Genomic DNA, 21,098 nt, shown 5'->3' with positions numbered 1-21,098 from the left:
CCAGCTGAGTGTTTGCTTCAAGATTGAAAAAGTGGTGCGAAGCTCCCAGCCCTGCTATTGGCTCTGCCACATGCTGCATTCCTACTGGCTGAGCAAAGACTGGGCCAGTGAGGGGAGTTGGGAAAAGGAGCAAGTCATTGCTCAGAGTCCTGTCGGTGAGGGAAGGGGAGGGGTGAAGAGGAGCGACTCAGCAATCAAGGTCGCTTCCATCTGTTTATGGCGCCCCTGTGACAAGTCCCGGGAGGAAGGGAGCCAGGGGGATGCTTGCTCCCCCCGCCTTCCCACAGCGGGAGCCCTCAGCAGCCAGGTGAGGACATTAAAACAATGCCCCAGGCTGCCTGCAACAGCAGGGCTGGCTCCTCCATGGAGGGCTTGGCCAGCGCCAACCCCTCCCAGTATGGCCATTCTTATGTTGTTATGTAACATTCTTTGGCAAGGAGTTCCACAGGCTGACTTTTGTGTTGTGTGAAGAAATACTTCCTTTTGTTTGTTTTAAGCCTATTAATTTCATTTGGTGACCCCTAGTTTTTGTGTTATGAGAAGGAGTAAATAATACTTCTTTATTTACTCTTTCCACACCAGTCATGATTTTATAGACCTCTATCATATCCCCCCATATTCATCTCTTTCCCAAGCTGAAAAGTCCTACTCTTATTAATCTTTCTTCATGTGGAAGCTTTTCTATTCCTCTAATCATTTTATTGCCCTTTTCTGTACCTTTTCCAATTCCAAAATATTTTTTTGAGATGTGGCTACCAGAGCTACATGCAGTATTCCAGATGTGGATATATCTTGAATTTATAAAGAGGCAATATATTTTCTTTCTTATTATCTATCCCTTTCCTAATGATTCTCAACTTTCTGTTAGCTTCGTTTGATTGCCACTGCACACTGAGTGCATGTTTTCAGAGAACTATCCACAATGACTCCCAGATCTCTTACTTGAGTGGTAACATCTAATTTAGACCCCATTATTTTATACGTATAGTTAGGATTATGTTTTCCAATGTGCATTACTTTGCATTTATCAACACTCAATTTCATTTGCCATTTTGTTGTCCAGTCACCCAATTTTGTGAGATCCCTTTGTAGTTCTTTGCAGTCTGCTTTGGACTTAACTACCTTGAGTAGTTTTGTGTCATCTGCAAATGTTGCCACCTTGCTGTTTACCCCTTGCTCCAACATCTCGATATGTTCCAGCAAATTGGGAGGATTGATGTAAAATCCCAGAAGTGCACCATAAACATTTCAAACCACAAAAAATGTCATATATAAAATGTTTTTTTCCCCAAAATCGTATATTTACATCAAGAGTAATCAAGAATCTGGAGAAACAATAGATTGCTATTTTGCCAGCCTGTAGAAAAGTGATTGACTCATGCAACTGTCAATTCTGAAAAGATTAATTTGAGATAGATTAGTAATAGGGACAAAACATGCAGGAACATGAAAAAGAATGCTCAGAGAATGCCCACACTTACTCTACCAGCAGCAATAGACATATGCAATGCAAGTGATCAGGATAACATCCAAATGCAGAGCATAAATGGAGCAGACACAGATATTTGACCAAGTAGCACAGGGAAAGCAAGAAAATACAAAGGAAAAATAACAATTTGTTCAAAAGCAAATGACAAATAGAAAGCAGAGAAGCAGAGAAACAAAATGCAAAAGAAGACCTGTGGGTACTGTGGAAAAATCATATTAATGGAAAATGCCCCACATATAGGGTAATATATAGTAATTTTGGCAAGAGGACGCATTATGTCAAAGCTTGCAGACAAGAAAAGCAAAGAAAAAAATACATCATGCTGAGGAAGGAAGAAGTGATTCAGAGCATGAGATTTTGCACATAGATAAGATTAATGCAGTTCAAAACAGCAAAAATAAATGTTTATAAAGCTCAGGCTAGCACCAGAGGTAAAGACATGGCAGCAGCACACAAACAAACAGGAAACTGAATGCTAAATAGACAGTGGTGCTTCAGTGAATGTGGTAGGCTTCAAAAACTTCCTCAGCATTATGCAAAACAAAGCAAAACTGCTACCAAGCAAAGCCAAATTAAAATTATATGATATCACAATCACAATACCACTAGCAAAATGTAAATTACAAGCAGAATACCAAGGAAAAGTATGTCAATTGAAATATCAGCTTTGTACAGACAACACAGAAGCAAGTAAATAAAGCAGATAAGATAGGTGAGTGCATGAATCTAGTGCTATGAAACTTGGGACAAACTGTTCATACAATAGCCACACAATTAAAAACAGAATATGTATAAATATATATACCCAGAGCAGAGAATGCACTGACCATCCATGCAGCAAAGCTGCTAAAAGATTACCATGAAGTTTCTGAAGAACTGAGATATTTTCCAGGCCCGTTACACCTGAAAATAGATAAAACAATTAAGTTGGTACAGTAACTACTTCACAGAGTTTCCACTTCATTTATAGGAAAAAATAAGGGATCAATACATCAAATGGAAAAAGGAAAGCATCCTTATTTAAGTTTCAGAACAAAGAAGTTGGATAAGCAGCAGGATAGTCATTGATGAGCTAGGCACGCTGCACAAGAGCATAGACACAAGCAATTTAAACAATGCACTTAAAAGAATTCACTACCAAATGCCAACAATTAAAGAGATATAATCTTACTTGTCAACAGCAAAAATATTCTCAGTACTTGATGTCAAAGATAGATATTAGCAAGTGCTATCAGATAAGGAAATCTGCCACCTCAACCTCAGCAGGTGGTTGAGATGGTTGAGAATATCATTCAGGATCGAAACTGTAGTGGAAGAATATCAATGCTGCCAATAAGATATACTAACAGGACTCACAGAGATCAGTATCATAGCGGAAGATATGGTAGATCATGACCACAACCTCATCCATCTTTCAGAAAGGGCCAGAGAAGTAAATCTAAAATTAAGTAAAAACAGGATGAAATTGTGATTTACTGAAGTATCATACATGGAGAACTTGCTGAACGCCCAAGGGCTATGACCTGACCTCAGAAAGGTAAAAGCACTAGAGCAGATGCCCACACCTAAAGATATCAATAAAAACACAGACTCTTTGGATTTGTAAACTAGCTGACGTTCTATTTTTCTAATCGTTTCCGATGTCTGTGAATCCCTGAGATGACTACTGGGCGAAGATGTGGCATGAACATGGTTACTTCAGCGTGATAATGGATATGATTTTGCCATAGTAAAATGGTGCATTATTCAGAGCACATTCACATTAAACAATAGATCATTTTGATCTATGCTTATGGCAAAAATATTGTGTAATAACTGAATATGGACATAAATGTGCATGTATTAACACAAACAATTTAATATTTCTGCTAAACAGAGGGTTTGTGTACATGAACATTTAGTTTATGGTAAGCTGTGGTGTGAATCTACCCCAAACTAGCCTATCCCTGCCCCTGCACCCTCAAGAGACACTAAATCAGTGGGGTAATGGAACTAGCAAATAGGCTGCGGGGGTGGGAAGAGGAGGGATCTGATGTCCTAGGAGCTAAGTCAGGGATATTTGGGGTACACAGACTCCCTACAGAAGCTAATGCCATTACACAGCTGTTGCAAGCTAACCTGCAGTTGTTGCAGCAGTTGGGAGCTTCCATAAGTGGGGTGTCTGGACATGATAATAATGGAAAAGCAGCCTGTCTTGAGTATGGGAGACAGGATATAGTCAGGTAGGGCAGACACCTTGCCGGGGCAGGAGTTCTTAATTTAGGGAGTAGCGAATCTGTGGCCTGGAATTGCTGCCCTACCGGCAGCTGGGGGGAACAGGGCACTGAGAGTGCCCTACCAGTTAGTTATGAGTATGGACATGCTGGGGTGGCTGACCCATGGGGAGTTCACCTTCTCTGTACTACTAAGGATGAAATTTTGAGAGGTGAATAAGTAGACATATTATCATGGTTCCACAGATAGGTGCTGATGTAGAATAAGCTGGGGCAGAGCAAGTAGGGCAATCAAGAGCCCAAGTGGACAAGGGGAGGCTTACCCAGATAGAAGCCCAGCGTTGTTCAAATATCTGGATATAATCATACAGGCATATAATGAATTTGGGGGCTTGGCTTGATCTAACTATGATGAACAGTTTAGATTGAAGGAGGTTTGACACAGATTGAAACAGGAATCCAGTGGCACACACCACATCACATTCTGTAGTTACAATGAATGACACCACAAGGGCCATGCTGACAGTGATCTATTCATTCCACAGCAAGCCTGCCAGAGGTCTGAGGCTCATGATCATATTTGCTGGACATTTAATTAAAATAATTGTTTTAGGAGCAACTGCAAATTTAGGCATGCTTGGGAAATGTGCTTAGGGGCCCATAAAGTCCACAATTTCCACAATATTCAGGGAAGGCTGCAGTGGGGATACAGAATAAATCAGGTCACTTTTTGCTGCCCACAAACCCTGGGGGCAGGAGCAGGTCATGGGGGCCAATGCACAAGAAGGGTGGAAGGTGAGCTGAAATGGGAGGCTTGAGTAAAGTGCCACCTCTGGTTAAACTGGAAGTGTGAAAGGTGCTCCTTTGGGATTACCCTGACTAGACAGATGGAGCATATTTATGGGATGGGTTTACTGTGGGGTTTAGAATCCCCTTTATGGTCATGTGTGGGGTCCAAAAATTTGAAGTCCATAGTGAGAATGGGTCATATAATAAAGAAAAAGATTACACAAGAATTAAAGGAGAAAAGGGTAGCACAGCGGTATCCCACCTTTTACTCAGCGTGATCCCATTAAAACACTGAAAAATTTTGGCGACCCCCAGCAGACAAGTCATGGCATTGCAATGCTTATGGTATTTAGTACATCAATTACATGCCAAGTGAAAATATTAAAATTTGAATGAGACTGTCGAGCGTCTTTGCGACCCCATTTTTTTATCATTGCGACCCCAAATGGGGTTGTGACCCCAAGGTTGTGAACTGCTGGGGTAGCAAGTCCATTCAATCATCTACCTATACAGTACTTGTAGGTTTCTCCCCTAGGCTTAGTCCCTAAGAAAGTGGAGGATGAATATTTTAAAATTCATGACCTGTCATATCCATGGGATAGCTTAGTTAATGATGGAATAGAATCATTTACTATTCCTGCATTAATGAGATTGTGTGCATGGTTATGTCTTGTGGTCCATGGGTGCTGATGGCCAAATGTGGTATCAAGCTTGCATTTTGACTACGGCCAGTACATCATTCTGACTTTAACCTTTTGAGGTTCTCTTTTGAAGGACAGTTTTATTTCGATACAGCTGAGCCCATGGGATATGCAATATCCTGTTTGTCATTTGAGAAATTTAGCACAGTGCTAACCTAGAAAACAATGCATCTTAACTTTTCCTGCTGGGTGGTAGCCCCAGGGTGGACATTCTTCACCCAGCTTAAAGAGACCACTGCAGGCATATCTAGGTCTCACCATTTTATAAAACTTACTAGAGAGCAGAAAAAGGATTTTGGTGTATGGGAACAGCTTCTGAGTCGTATTACTAAAATATCATTGTGGAGGGAAGAATGGATGCATGAGGGTGATTTAATGATCCAGTTGGATGCTTCAGGAAGTATGGCTTTTGAAATATTTTACTAGGGCAAGTGGTGTGCCCAGAAATGCCCTTGACCTGGATACAAGAAGGGATAGTGCAGGAATAATATTTCTGAAATTTATTCCCAGTTTGGTTGCAGTAGGGGAATGGAGTTTGCTAATAAAAGGGTGTGTGACAAGATGGGGGTGGTACGTGTCATCAGTCTCCAGTCCTCCAGATCACACTGTAAGATAAGGGCATTTGTACTATGAAATTTAAGCGTTAACATCTATTTCTCTTCCAAACAAGTGCCTGGGGTTGACAATGGCATAGTAGAAGCATTGTCTTGTTTTCAGAAGGACAGATTTTGGAAGCTGGCACCAGGAGCCAGAAAGGAAGCTGAATGGATACCATTAGGATAGAACCCTGGCATAGGATAGCTCTTAATGCAGCCAAGATGTGGCTTCATGAACATTGCAGCACTGTGAGAGATGTTTAATTATTTTGTGCAATTTCTGGGAGTTGGAGGGCTGTCGCCGATTACAGAGGACTGGTTGCTGCAATACATGGTGTCATTAGCAACCCGACATTTGGAGTCATCAGCCATTTCCACTCGCCTATCAGCCTTTTGTTTGTCAGTAGGCTGAATGGGCATAACCCATAGGCATAACCCATAGGCATAAAGTCTTAGTTTGGAGGTTTCTACTGAAGTGGTCTTGAAGCACCGGCTCTAGGGAGGATTCACATTGTCCCATCACAATTAATACTTAGCATTTTAGTGTGGCTGCTAGACCACATATATCGTTATAGACAAGAGGTGGTAGCATTTTTTGGAGCTTTTAGGATCGGTGGTCTAGAATTTGAGTCCTGTGGGGACTCTTATGGTAGGCATTTGGAATTGAGGGATGCATGTTGGGGAGGGGCAACTGGTGATATTAACCTTGAGGAGGCCAAAGACCACTGAAGGAGGCTCGGGTGAATCCATTATTCTACAGGAGAATGGCAAGCCTGGGATCTGCACTGTGGGGGCTGTACATGGCAATAAGTCCAGGAAGGGATGGGCTCCTCTTAATTCACAGTGATGGGAGTTTCCTCACAACATACCAGTTTGTTACAGTTTTAAGATGGAGGCTGACGAGGCTGGTGCTTCCAGTACATAAATTTAGCTCCCACTCATTCAGGATCAGGGTGACAACAGCAGTGACTCAGCTAGGTCTAGGGACCAGGATAATTCAGGCAATTGAGCATTGGCATTCTGAAACATACAGAATGTACGTGAAACATACAGAATGTACGTGGGAAATCAGTGTTAATTTTTCTTTGTACTTGCATTGTTGTCACTTGCAGATGGGCCGGGCAGATGGGTCCATAGGCAAGCTTCCAGGTTTTTGAGCTTGGTGGAGAAGCAGTACTGAGTTGGCATGGGAGGAGGGGCATGTTATGGAACCAGCTGACGCCCCTTCTGTACACTGCAGTGGCCTATAAGCAAGCACCAGATATGATTGTGGTTCATACTAAGGAAAATGATTTGGGAAATGTGTAAAGGGGTGGACTCAATGAAGAGAGCTAAAGAGAAATTTGTGGCAGATCCTGGAATTTTTCCAAGGAGTAAAAATTATTTGGTTGGACATGTTGCAACGTAGGATGTGGTGGGGAGCTGTGAAGTCACTGTGGGTCAAGAAGGCTAGGAGGTATGTGAACGGGGAGGTGGTCAAATTCATAGGTTGCATGGGGGGGCAGTAATTTATCATCTGGGCATAGCATACGGGACACCAGAGTTATTCAGGGAGCTGACACATTTTTGGCCAATATTAAAGAGGACATTAATAGATTTCTGGGAATTTGGCTAAGTGCAAGAAGCAGCCAAGCTAATTGCTGGTGCCTCCTTGTGGCTGATATTCAGTGTAGGTACTCCAAAGGGGAGGGATACAGTGATCAGATAAAATGGATTGGCAAAGAATGTAAAGTGGATATTTTTTAAAGGAGTAGAAATGGGGGAGGAGGGAAAGGTTCAAGGCTCTTATCACTGATATAGCAGGGAGCCATGCCACCCCCCTCCTTTATAGACCTCCTTAGCCCTCATTCGATGGGGAGTGTAGCAGGGTCAAGCCACAGGTTGGCTGGGAACCAGGATGGGTAAAGGCATCTGTGAATGATTATGGAATTACCTGCACTGTATGCTTTTTGTCTTCAAGGTACCCTTAGACATTTAGGAATAAAGTTGTGGCCAAATTAAACCACATGCAGTGTCCAGTGTCTTCTGTCCTTCCAATATACCAGAAAATGACCTCACTGCACACTGCACTGGAGGAATGGAGGAAGAGTTATGTGGTCCCTTTAAAGGCTAGAAAGCCAGAGAGTGACTTGTTGTGGCAGCTTTAGACCAGATCAGAGTGGGGATCCTGACCCCTCCCACCCAGTGACGGGAAGAGAGCACGCACTATTTAGGTTCATGGTGCTTCAGGAAAAGCCCTCTTTTACTTGGACCAGGAGGAGCAGCACCCACCCACTCTCCTGTCCATAGGAGCAGTTAATTACGTGGTTTTGTCATGCTCCGGTGTGGGACTTACACTAGTTGCTTTTTCTCAGGGCATGGGAAGGAATTTCTCTCTCATGGCCAGATTGGCCAAGACAAGATGGTTTTTTTCACCTTCCACACAACAAATTGGAGGCAAATATGAAATGGGAATTAGGCTATGATATCACAATTCATTATGTAAGCATGGAGCAGATGTCTAATGCAGGTACTCCATAGGGAAGGGATACAGTGATCAGATAAAAAAGATTGAGTAAAGGATTTAAAGGAGGTCTTCTATAAAGGAGCAGAAATGGAGAGTTCAAGGCTCCTATGAGTGGTATAGCACAGAGCCAACTCTTCCCGCCTTTATAGAACCCCTTGACCCTCATTTGAGGAAGGGTGGCACGGCCCCAGTGACAGGTTGACTGGGGACTGGAATGGGTAAAGCATGAGATCTGACTGCATCCACCTCTGCCCAGATATATGCAAATGATTAGGGAATAACCTGCACTATACACTTTTATCTACCAGGTACTCCAAAGCATGAAAGAATAAAGTTGTGGCCTAATTAAACCACATCCAGTGTCTTCCACCCTTCTTCCAGTATAGCCGGACTACTCCAGTGTGTTCCAGATTCATTCTTGAAGTGTACATCTACATTGCAGTAAAAACCTGGTGGCACTGAGTTTCAGAGCCTGGGTTAACTGACTGAGGCTCACAGTTATCAGGCAGCTGAGCTAAAAATTGCAGTGTAGGTGTTCAGGCTCAGGCTAGATCCGGGGCTCTGAGGCACTACCGTCTTGTGGGTCTCAGAGCCCAGGCTCCAGCCTGAGCCCAAACAACTACACTGCTATTTTTTGCCCTGCAACCTGAGCCCCATGAGCCCAAGTCAGTTGACCTGGGTCAGCTGCTATCATGCCATGGGTGTTTTATCTCAGTGTAGATGTACCTTGAATTTTGGATTGTCAAGGGTATGCAAGGGCTTCCATTAATATGAAAACTTCATATCTCCTGTAAAGCTGCTCTTTGGTCTTAGTATTAAACAACTTTGTAACTGTTTTCTGAAAGTACAGATTTCTATTTTCTTCCATTTGTAAGCCTCTTGCTCGCATTTAAGTGTTGCACTTTCAAGATGCTTGACGCAGCTAGCCTTTCTGGTAAAATCAACACTTAGATGTCCAACATAACTTTCCACCGCTCTCATGACATGTTTAAGGATATTGCTCTGCTTGTTGCTTAACCCTTAATTTTGCCACTTTACACTTTTTTTGCTATTGCTGATCTATCTGTTTATTGTTATTCAAGTGTTTTCACTTTTTCACTACTGCTGATGCCACCAAAAATTCACAATCATTTCTCATTTACACAAGATTCTCACTGTTTTCACAGTTGAGTTGAAACTCACAGGTTCCATTACAGTGATGACTATCATGACATAATTGTATCTGCAAGCATGATGCCACCATCACACATATCAAGGAACTGCTGCCTAAATATCCCATCCTGAAATTTTACAATGTGAATGAAGGGACAACCATACATTGTGATGTCAGAGAGACGGTGCTTGAGGCATCACTCTTACAAAATGGAGAACTAGCCGCTGTCGTATCAAGGTCACTATCACCAATGAAATAAAGATATGCCCAAACTGAAGAGCAATGTCTTGCAGTAGTGTTCACATGAGAAAAGTCAGATCAGTCTGTTCAAGAGTGGGAAGCCATTCGAGTAGAAAGTGACCATTAACCACTAGATAACATTTTTAAAAGAGCCAGTGCTAGCAACCCCAAAACGCCTTCAGTGTACGTTACATAAATTGTAACACTACCACTTATGTGTATGTTACAAGAAAGGGATTGAGATGTACATAGCCGAGTTTTTATCCAGAGCAGCCTTGCAGGAAGAAAATACACCAACTGAACAAAAATATGAGCTCCTTAACTTGGTAGAAATACAGAAAACATAGGTAGATGTAGAAACCATCAATCAGACCAGTTATGTGCCAGTATCAAGGCAGGAGCTGAGAAGAATCTGAGAACAAACTATACAAGGCAAACATTTACAAGTGCTCATATCCATCATTCTGTGAATTGTAAAACCCAGATCACTGATGATAGAAACTCTGAAGAATACATCAGAGACATTCCAGAATAGAAATATGATTCTGGAAAGCCAGAGATGCTGTATACTGCTCAAATATGACCAAGGATATCTGAGACCTGGTGAGCCGTTGTGATACCCAGGGGGAAATGCAGGCCTCACAACAAAAAGAGACAATGAAAATATACACGATTCCCAACAAGCAAATTAGGAATTTTTTTTTTCATGGAAAGCCATATAAACAAGCTCATTACTGTACACTACTATACAGATTTCTGGGAACTAAACAAACTTCAAGTACTACTGCAGCAACTAGCATAGGCAAAGCATTGAAGCATTTTCAGCAGACGTGGCATCCCAATCTGTAGTTTTAGACATTGGATCCCAGTTCCCCTGCAGTGAGTTTGTGCAATTCACCCAGGAATAGGAATTTTGTCATATCACATCATCACCATACCACAGCCAATCAAATGGCAAAGCCAAATCAGCAATTAAAAGTGCTCAAACTATATTGAAACAGCTGCAAAAACCAAGAACTTACATAACTTTACTTTAGGAAGTGCTTGATGAAAGACTGTATACGAGGACGAACAAATCCAGTCTGAATATTACAATTTCTTAGCTCTCTTTTTTATGATTGTACACTGAAAACCCAGAAAGACTACTGTTCTTTGTCAATTGCAGGTTCAGAGCTTAGATAAGCAGCCTTATATTTTTTTTACAGTAACTGTTGTCCTCCCACACTGTTCTCTTTCTTAATTTTGTTAAACTCACTCGTACATTCCACCTCTTAGATTGTAAACACTTCAGAATAGTGACCTTGTTGTACTGTATGTCCTTTTCCAACATCTAGCATAGTGGATTTCTGAGCCAGTTCTACAGACACTATGGCAATCCAAATAAATAATAATCACAATACATTTGTAGCCACTTGTCCAAATTTAATGTTTGTATGTATTCTCATTCTCCACTTCTCTTTGCAATGCTCCTATAATTCCTGCACTATAACTGTCATGTTGGTTTTCTTTTATTCTTGCTTTTCTTTAATATTTATATGGCCTGGACCCAGTTGTGAAATTCCAGTGTATTACCTTGCTCATTTTAAAAACAAAAAACAAAACGAATAAAATGAAGAAAGAAAGTCTAGATGAATCCAACTCAGTTCTTTCAATGTTTATTTCTGAGTGATAAAATAGCTATGATCTATTAAAAAGCCAAGAAAAGCCTAAATATTGCTTTTAAAATTGTTTCTCTTGGGCAAGATTTTCACCAGTAATGTTATAGGGAATTCCTTTCCTTTCTTCTTGATATCTTCAAAAAGCTGCAGTAGCTCTTGCTAAGTATCACTGATACATTTTCCAACAATTACATGGATAGTGATATTTCTCATAATTTTCTTTGTGATCATAAGATTATTCTAAAATAACTTTTTATTTTGAATTCATAGACATAGAAAAAGAAGCAAATTTCAGAAAGTTATAATTAAAGAATTAAAGAACAACATGATTACTAGAGTTTAACTAAGTAGAAACAAGTAACCTAGCATCAAAAGATACTATTATTTCCTAAACAAATACTTTATTAAAAATACAATCTTTCAATGAGTTCAATTAACATCCCACAAAAAATATAGTGTCTTTATAAGACGTCTACAACTTCAAAGAAACCTGAACACTATAAAATATAGAAATTAATAGTTAAGGGATAAAGCTAGTTCCCTATTGTCATATGATATGACTTTCATCACTCAGTATCCCCAACCATTTAACCTAGTATTTGCTCCATATCTGGAAAAAACACAAAGTTCAAAATATCAAATTACTAGGAGATTATGAAATTCAATTTCTTATTCAAGGAGACAACTTCCAATATACTATTACACTAATGTATACTACAAGATCACTCACAATATCTACATAACTACACCAATATTATGATTTCTTTTTAATACATTGAAGGCAAAATTCACTCCAGTTTACAGGGCTAGCAACACAAGGCCAGTTTATCAGAGAAGTCCAAGATAAGCCTTATTTTAGGAGATGAAAAAGGACTGAAATGATGGGTGTGGGTCTCTGCTGTTTGTCTACACATGAACAAATTTCACCCTGACAGAGTAAGAATATACTTAATTAATAATATAAGGAAATTTATATAATTCTTTCGTCTTGTAGTGGCTTTTGCATTTAGGGGTTTCCCCCCTATCTCCTCATACTGCAATAAACATTAGAAAAGTCCATGCCAATTTTCATAAATCTAATGGTTTTCTTTTACAATAAAATAAATGGAGGAGATTGCTGTTGTGTGCTAATTAGAGAACACTGTTTCAATGAAATATCAATCAGTAGCAGACCATTGTAGAAAGTTGTCTAGAAGAGAAAATCGGTGCTCTCTATTCAAATTAGATTCTATTGGATATCTTCACTCAATGGAAATCACACGCTATTTTTAAAAATGCAGAGTCCTTATTCTTTCATACAATATAAATTAATTTGTGAATTATAAATTTCCATTGTAAAACTCATTGAATCCTAAGGGACTATTTGTTTGATTTGGACCCAGCAGTAAAGGATATAGACATGGGGCATCTGATTTAAACATGGGACTTTATTGTTCTGGCAGCAATACAGAAACAAAATGCAAGTGAGGCTCTGCAGTGAGAAGGGTGAGTACGGAGCGCCCAAACATTTAGAGGGACAGGGTATCACATTCCTCCACTGTATTTTAAAAATACTTTCCAAATATATATACACAAACACATTATTGATTACATGGTTAATATAAAAATATATATAACCTAACTAAAAGCTGTGGGTGGACCACAGCAGACTCTTTTACAAGGGATTATTCTGCCGCAGAATAGCAACTCACAAGCTGAACTCTCACTTGTGGAACCTGGCTCTTGCAATCCCTCCAGCTCCTGCCTGGCACCTACCATCTTGAGCTTCTCAAGCCAAGTTCTGCCAAAAAGATGTGGGTAGCTCTCTTCATTCACATACAAGGGTAAAATGACTGATTGCCCATTTAGCTGAACTTTCACCGGGAATATCCCTTTTGGGACTAATTTTTTCCCTGGTATAAGTCTTCAAGACCATGGAGGTGTCTTACAGAGGAATTTGTGACAAATTCTGGTGAAAGGTAGATGCCAAAATCTGTAAGATGCAGGTATGGTATCAAGCTCCATTCTTATAGGAAATCTTTTGATGAAGGGTGTGACCCAGATGTCATCTCTTATTCCAGCTTCTGATAACACCTGAAGTGCTAGATTTTGGTCAGTCTCACTATAGCTCTTGGCTTATTCCTCATTATGAATTTCTGACTTGCATGCTTTCTTAGGTTCAATCTTCAAGTTGTCTTCTTGAATGGACAATTAGTCTGTGCTGCTGTTTATGGAACTGTAGAACAGGTCACAGCAATGTGTTCTTTCTTCTGTCACTTCTTGCAAATGACCTGAAAAGCAGTGATTCAAAAAATGACTTAGGGGTCATGGTGGATAGCCAAATCAACACGAGCTCCCAGTGTGAAGCAGTTTCTAAGATAGCAAATGAGATCCTTGGATGTATAAATAGGGGAATATTGAGTACAAATAAGGAAGTGTTCTTTACACTGCGTATAGTATTAGTGTGATCATTGCTGGAATAGTGCATTCATTTCTAGTGCCAACATGTTAAAAAAAGTATGTTGACAAATTGAAAAAGGTTGAGGAAACAGCTACAAGAATGATTCAAGGTCTGGAAACCCTGCCTTACAGGAATAGACTAAAGAACTTTGATATAGTTTAGATATGACTTGATCACCATCTATAAGTACCTACTTGGTGAGATGATTTCTGCCAGTAGAGTGTTCTTTAATTTTGCAGAAAAGTTATAGCAAGAGCCAGTGGCTGCAGATGAAGTAAGACAAATTCAGACTTGAAATAAGGCACACATTTTTAGCAGTGAGGGACGGGTAATTCACCCGTGGAATAATCTATGTTACTTGCAGTCTTTAAAACAAGATTGGATGCCTTCCGAAAAGATATGCCTTAGCTGAACCAGAATGTATGGGTTTGATGCCGGAATCATGGGGAGAAATCCAATGGCTTATGTTAGACAGGATGTCAGACTAGGTGATTATAATGTTCCTCTTTGAATTTAAAATCTATTAATCTATTCTATTCTATTATTTTGCATTTATAGTAGCAACAAGAATCATCAATCAGTGTTGTGGCCTCTTTGTTTCAGGCACTGGAAGAGCCTGCAATCCAATTAAGACAAAACTCAACCAATAAATACTACAAGTAACTGGCAGGAATGGGAGAAGGAGAACAGGAAAAATGGGAACATACCTAAATAAATAAGATAAAGATCAGAAGTGGCATATTCTTTGTGTATACCACTGGAGGGAAGTTAGGATTCACTTTAATAAATTGTTCATTTGGATTACCCCTTTTATTTCACCAGCTACATAAAAACAATTCATATTATTTCAGAATGTCACATATATAAACATTAACATTCACTGTGTGAAATAAATTCATGAAACAAGTTAAGCTCTATAGAATGAGGCAATATTTAGTTCCAGAGCCTCAAACTCCATTAAACTCATATTGTTCTTTAACCTAACCAGCGGCTTTGAGAAAAGGATTTGCCTGATGGCCCAATTCTAGTTTCAATTAAAGCACGGTCAGTCATAGATTTTAGTACATCCTTTATAATAATGTTACTTTTTTGCTCCTATGTTTAGCTTGCATGGTATCATGAATCATTAAGGAAAAGAGTCATATGTCATACCAGCTGACTGTCACCTATGTTCTTTTCTTCATGCACAAATAAAGTATTTTGCATCTCTGATTAATCTGGTTGTGTTTTACTGTCTTGCTCTGTTTCCTCCTCTTATAAAATCATTCAGTTGTGTTATCTCTTGTTGTAGTTAATACATATGTAATCAATGCGTGATTAATAGATTTAAATTCTACGTATAAGTGTAGGAATGTGTGGGATAATATTATAGAGGCATAGGATTTATAAATGTATATTATTGGTAAGAGAGTGTTAGATATATAAGTAAGGTTTAGCTGTAAAGCAAGGCCTACAGGCCTCAGACCTGTAATATATTTAACCATAGCCACACCAGGCCTTAGTTCTGAAACAGATTTGCATTACTAGTTGATTGAAAGATAGCCCTATATCAGTAAAATGTAAGATTACAGTAAAAGATGTGTTGAGTGTGATCGTCTGGAAACTAAGCAGCAGTAGACTGGAAAATATGCTACAGTATATCAGTTAATATCTCAAGATGACTGATAATAATGTCTTGGGGAATTTTAGCTTGACCACAAGTTGCTATGGTAATTATTTCTCATAAATTCTAATGAGAACAAGAACTAAGGGGATAGCCAATGAAAAATGGAGCACCCCTAAATTAGTGGGATGTGGAAATGTGGATAAGGAAAAAAGAGTTGGAACTTTTATGCATATGTATGAGCCTTAGTAGTGTAAGCATAACTCAGAATAAAAGGGTATTGCCATCTTGTGTGCTGGAGGAATGGGGGACAGGAACGCATGGGGAGACACACCAGGATGAGCACAACAGGTAGTGGTGATAATGAGAAAATGATTGACACTCCACGGTCCCTCAGCAAGAGATGTGAGTGATGCCAGTCACAGCACTATCTCTATTTGCTATTGTATTTCATTGTTTGCGGGATTGTTTATCTGCTTAGTAGATTTCTTACTAAAGGGATTTCTGATAACTTGCAATTGTTTCTCATGCGCCTCTAGGGTCTTTTATTCTAATGATACTAATAATATTCCTAATTCTATAGCCTTTAGGAGAATAAACTTTTACTGACCACTGCAGTCTAAGAGATCAATCAATACTCAATATTAATTAATTAATCAATCAATCGCCAATTCATCAATAAGGTTACACTCTAATGTATGTTAATGTACTCTCCTAGATGAAGTATAACTTTTTAATGGTTACAACAGCACCTTTTTTACAAACTGATTTGGCTTGCTGCATGTTGTACATGTCATTTCATGTTCCAGATTACTGCCGAGTGCTGATATTTGTGCTTTGCCAGATTTAGTTTTGACTGGTGTCTCGCCTTACCTTGTCTTCTGCTGTCTAGAATACTATCAGCCTGATCATGTGCTTTAAGATGTCCATTGCTTGCTTCTTTATGTCTGCTGATGTCAATTGCTTACAGTAGACCTAATTTATATTCTCTTAGTGATCTTGCTTTTATATTTGTATTGATTATACACCCAAATTTTGTCTTAAATTGAATTGTCTGTGGGTTGTACAGACTCTTAGGAAGCTGCTCTTGATTCTTAACTCAGCTACATAATGATCAGCTGTTTCATGTAGCTTTCCAACATCAAATATTCTCTGAGATAGCAATTAAAGTTAGGAAAGCTATTCACAATGAATAATTTATCTGGCATGTTTAGCCCTTTTTCTTGTTCTCAGATACAGATTGTGATTTTTACAAGTTGTTTTACACGTCAAATTTGTTTAAACTTTTGAGTAAATTAATTTCAGATTTTGGATTGTACATTGTGAACTGATTTCTGTAAATAAGTCTTAGAGTGATATTTTATGATTCAGTACATGGGTTGTAATCTCCTATGAGTATTTCTCTGAGTTTTAATATTTTGTCTTCCATCATCTGAATCATCTGGTCTTGTTTCTGTTTCCTTATATGATAGTCTAACTTTTGGATTCCTCTGCCTTCCTCTGGCCTTTCTTGTCTATATGGGGTCAGCTCTTCGAGTCCTTCTCCATTCCAGTCTGTCTTGAAGCAGTTCCTTGAAAACTCCAAAACCAATAAAATCCTTTTGCATGACTTCCATCCATCTATTTTTGGATGGATCTATTCCTTCCCACCCTTCTTTTACCCTACACTTCTAAAGTGTAACACCATGTTTCCTATATATTCTTCCAATCTTCTTTTCACATGCCCAAACAATCTAAGCCTGGATTCCCTCAGCTTCCCCAAATTAATTCTTTCTTAGCGTGGTCCCTCCTTATAATTCCAAGCATCCATTTTAACATTTTCATTTCTACTGTATTCAAGTTCTGCTCCTATCCCTTCCTCAATGTCCAGCATTCAGAGTCATACAAAAGTGCAGGCCTAATTACCATTTAGTAGATCTTACTTTTCAATCAGATAGGTATTCTCGTATCACAGATCACTCCACTAGCATAATCTATCTTTTGGACTACACATAACTAATTGTCCATTGTGAGTATTTGATATTTTGTGTCTGGTTGCATAAGTCACATGATCTTTTTCTTGTTCTCCAATAAGATGTAAGCTGCTTCTGCTTTTAATTAAATTACTTTTTTCATAAATTTACTTTTGTTGCATGATAGAATAAACCCCAAGAATGGGCTTGTAATTCATTTTCTGCTGCCATTCATATCACCAAATTTTACTCAGACTAATGTTCATAAAGAAGGAATAAAAATGAGAGGCTTTGACACAGTCAAAGTGAAATTAGAATGTGATGAAATATTCTGAGTGTTATAACCACAACATATTATGTTTCTGTCTATTCACCCAGCTGCACCTGCAATATTGCTGAAACTTTCAATTACTTTCTTGTATTTCAACTTATTTTCCTTATCCCAAAGCTAAGGCTCTCACTGCATCTCATTACTGCCCAGTATCGCAGCTAAACACATTAAACTTTGAGTCTTTTGTTACATTTTTCAGCAATATCCCTCCAAAATTAAATGCATGCACTTGGTAGCTTGAGGGACTTCGTTTAAAAGCAACTCCTCTCAGTTCTGTTTCCCACTCATACCTACAAAGTGAGGTAAATTCTGATCTGTATTATACTTTATATATATTTAAAGTAATTCCATAGACATCAGTAGAGCTACTCCAGAGTTACATCAGAGCAAAATTTGGGCTACTATTTATAGACTGTTTGGCTCATGGTTAATATTACATGTTGACTGGAATTAGGAAACTCTTTTGTTTCTTTACTCTAAACAGCAAACTGAGGACTTTGACAGAATTTTCAAAAGTACTCAGTGCTGGGCTAACTCTGCTGTCATTGAGTTCAATGGAGTTTTACCATTCACTTCAGTGGGAGCACAGTTAGGCCAACAACACTGAGTGGTTTTGAAAATTACACCCTTAGGACCAAAGGGCCAGATTCCTATCTTCTCTTCCACATCAAGTTTGATCTTATGCATCAAACAGTCCCACAATGGGACTACTCAAAGTGAAAAATACTACTCAATGCGAATACAGGTATCAAAATCTAGTCCAAGCATAGCAAAAGCAGCTTTACATTGCCATATCAGATTTGTGTCTATATTTTGAAGATTTAACCAGATCAATCCAGCATTGGACTTGCTAAAAATTATACCATTATTAACCATAATGCTACATACAGTATTTCCACAATACCTATTCATATTACAATAGCAAAGCTCCACATGGGGGGTTAAAATTACTTGAATTTCAACTTGTTCTCTGTATTTTTCAGTCAGTGCCAAGAATTCCTCATTATGGAATGAACCAGGGTTTTTTCCCCAAAAAAATCTGAGGATGTCCTAAAATCTATGCAAATCTGTGCACTGACAACAATTTCTCCTGAGTTCTTGGAGCTGTACAAATTTAAAAGAGAGAGAGAGAGAGAGAGAGAGAGAAAGGGGGTGAGGTAATATCTTTTATTGTACCAACTTCTGTTGGTAATTGTGATGGGATGTTCACTTGCCCTGAAAGGGTTAATGTAGATTGAGAAGGGGGATAATTAACCCTACAGGCCACAGCTGAGAGGAATCATGTGGCTAAGCAATCACTTGACTCAGGGAGTCAGCCCAGCTGGGGAGGAATGAGTTGGGCCAGAAGTATAAAGACAGGAAATTTGAAGCAGAGTCTGTAAGGGAAAGTTGGAAAGTCGGTAATTGCTCTCTGGGGAGCAGAAGGGAGGAGTGTTTAAATGCTACAGAGGCAGATAGTCTACAGTTACTCCCTGGCAGGAGGGATCTCTGAGGCTGGCAAACCCAAAGAGTGGGAATGCCAGATGGCAAGGACAGGGCTCAGGGAAAGGCAGTAAAGTTGAGAAAGGAACTGACATTGCCTGCTGACTAAAGGGTCCCTGAGTTGGAACCTGGAGAAGAGGGTGGGTCTGGGTTCCCCTGACCCCTGAGTGAGTGGCACTATGAAACAATGAATGGGAATACTGCCCAGGATTTCTGAAGGAAGAATTTGGTAACCCGGAAGGGAAACATGCAAATAGTGACCTGGATGGAGGCTCAGTCATGAAGAGGCAGCAGCAGCTTGTGGAGTGAGAGGGGGCTGCAGACAGAGATAGGGACAGAGAGATGGCTTGCAGAGGGGTGTTGACTCCACAAAACTAATCCCCAGAACCTTCAGGAGGAAGCACTATCATAGTGCAGTAAGTTGAGCATCCCATCACAGTGTGAGAGACCAGAAGCTTTTTGAACCAGAAGTCAGAAGTCCTATAAAAATAGTTTGGAAAAAAAAGAAGTTATCTAACTGGGTACTGAGGAGTTTATAAAATCAAAAAATTAATTAAACTGACATCTCAAAATGACAAGAGTTACGATGCATAAGTTGCAGTACAGTTCACTGCATCACTTTCCTCTGATCATTCAAACCACTGCAAAGTGATTTCCAGATTGGAGGTATCAGAACGTCGACTTGTTCTTTGAATTTTTTTTGTGATTTTTTTGACCATTGGCAAAAACGGTTAGTATAACTAGTCATTTGTAACATTGGTACTATTTAAAAAAAATATCCAGGTTCTACTGTAGATAGATTTACTATTGGATTAATATCCGTTGTACATACCACTTCCCTTGAACTTATTCTAGTACTTCTCACCATTGAACAACTCCAAACAACTGCCATTGAAATAAAAATCAACCTGTCAAAAATTCATCATTCAGAGGAAAGATTTTTTTTTAATCTTCCAGAATTATAATGACTCAAGGACCAGGATGGCCAGTGTTATGTTTCTACCTTTCAGGGGTAGAAACAAGAGTTTTATACAGCTGGAAAAGTGAGAAACCAGTGGGACCACTCGCATATGAAGGTTCTATTCATCATGAGTAGAGGTGGCAGAATCTGATCTCTGTATTGTTACATAATGCTTTTAAATTTGTGAACAACAGAGTCAAGATATACAAGTCATTGAATTCTGTAAAGTCAGTTAAGAGAATGTACTTGTGCTTGGAATGAAATAAGTAAGGAATTCTGCCCCAATACTTGAGAGAAAAAAAATAGATTGAAAAATAGGAGCCATTTACAAAATCTAGCTCTAATTTCTCAAGCCCAATTTAGCTCACATTATGTTTTATCTAATCTGATGTATCATTGTTATACATTTAATTAAGGGAAAAATACTCCGAATAGAAATTTGCCAGGAAATGACTTAATATCCAATTATGTCTGTTCAACTAATGTTACCAGTGTCCAATTTAACTCACTTTTTCTGACTGACTAGCAGTTGAATACAGCTCATAATTTAATATTAATATATTTTCAGAATGATAAAAATGTTTGTTTTTAATTCTTGCACTCTAGAAAAACTAAAGGAGTTATGCTGAGACAGTCTTAATATTGAATGATATATAATACAAACATCAGCAAGCTAAGGAAGCTAGAAGAGCTGTGAAAAAAACATGATTATTGATTCATATACCATGCCACACTAAGAAAAAACAAAAAAGAAAGACCAGGCACTTTAATCTATCATTCTGTTAACAGCCAACTAAGCTACCCAAATAAATACATACATAAATAAATAATGATTTACAAATTCATTATTGTTATTCCCAAGCCCTTTTTTCAATACAATTCTAGCACACGTATGGATTTCATCACAATATCTGGGACCTAAATACAAACAACTAGATATCTGTTCAAAAGCAACACTATTTACCATACAAGCATCAACTAGAA

The sequence above is a fragment of the Emydura macquarii genome, unplaced genomic scaffold (assembly GCF_026122565.2).
Source record: "Emydura macquarii macquarii isolate MOO-44397 ecotype Brisbane River unplaced genomic scaffold, CSIRO-AGI_Emac_v2 contig_2473, whole genome shotgun sequence".
Taxonomy (NCBI): Eukaryota; Metazoa; Chordata; order Testudines; family Chelidae; genus Emydura; species Emydura macquarii.
The sequence above is the reverse complement of the archived record's forward strand: the minus strand, read 5'-3'. Positions refer to the sequence as shown.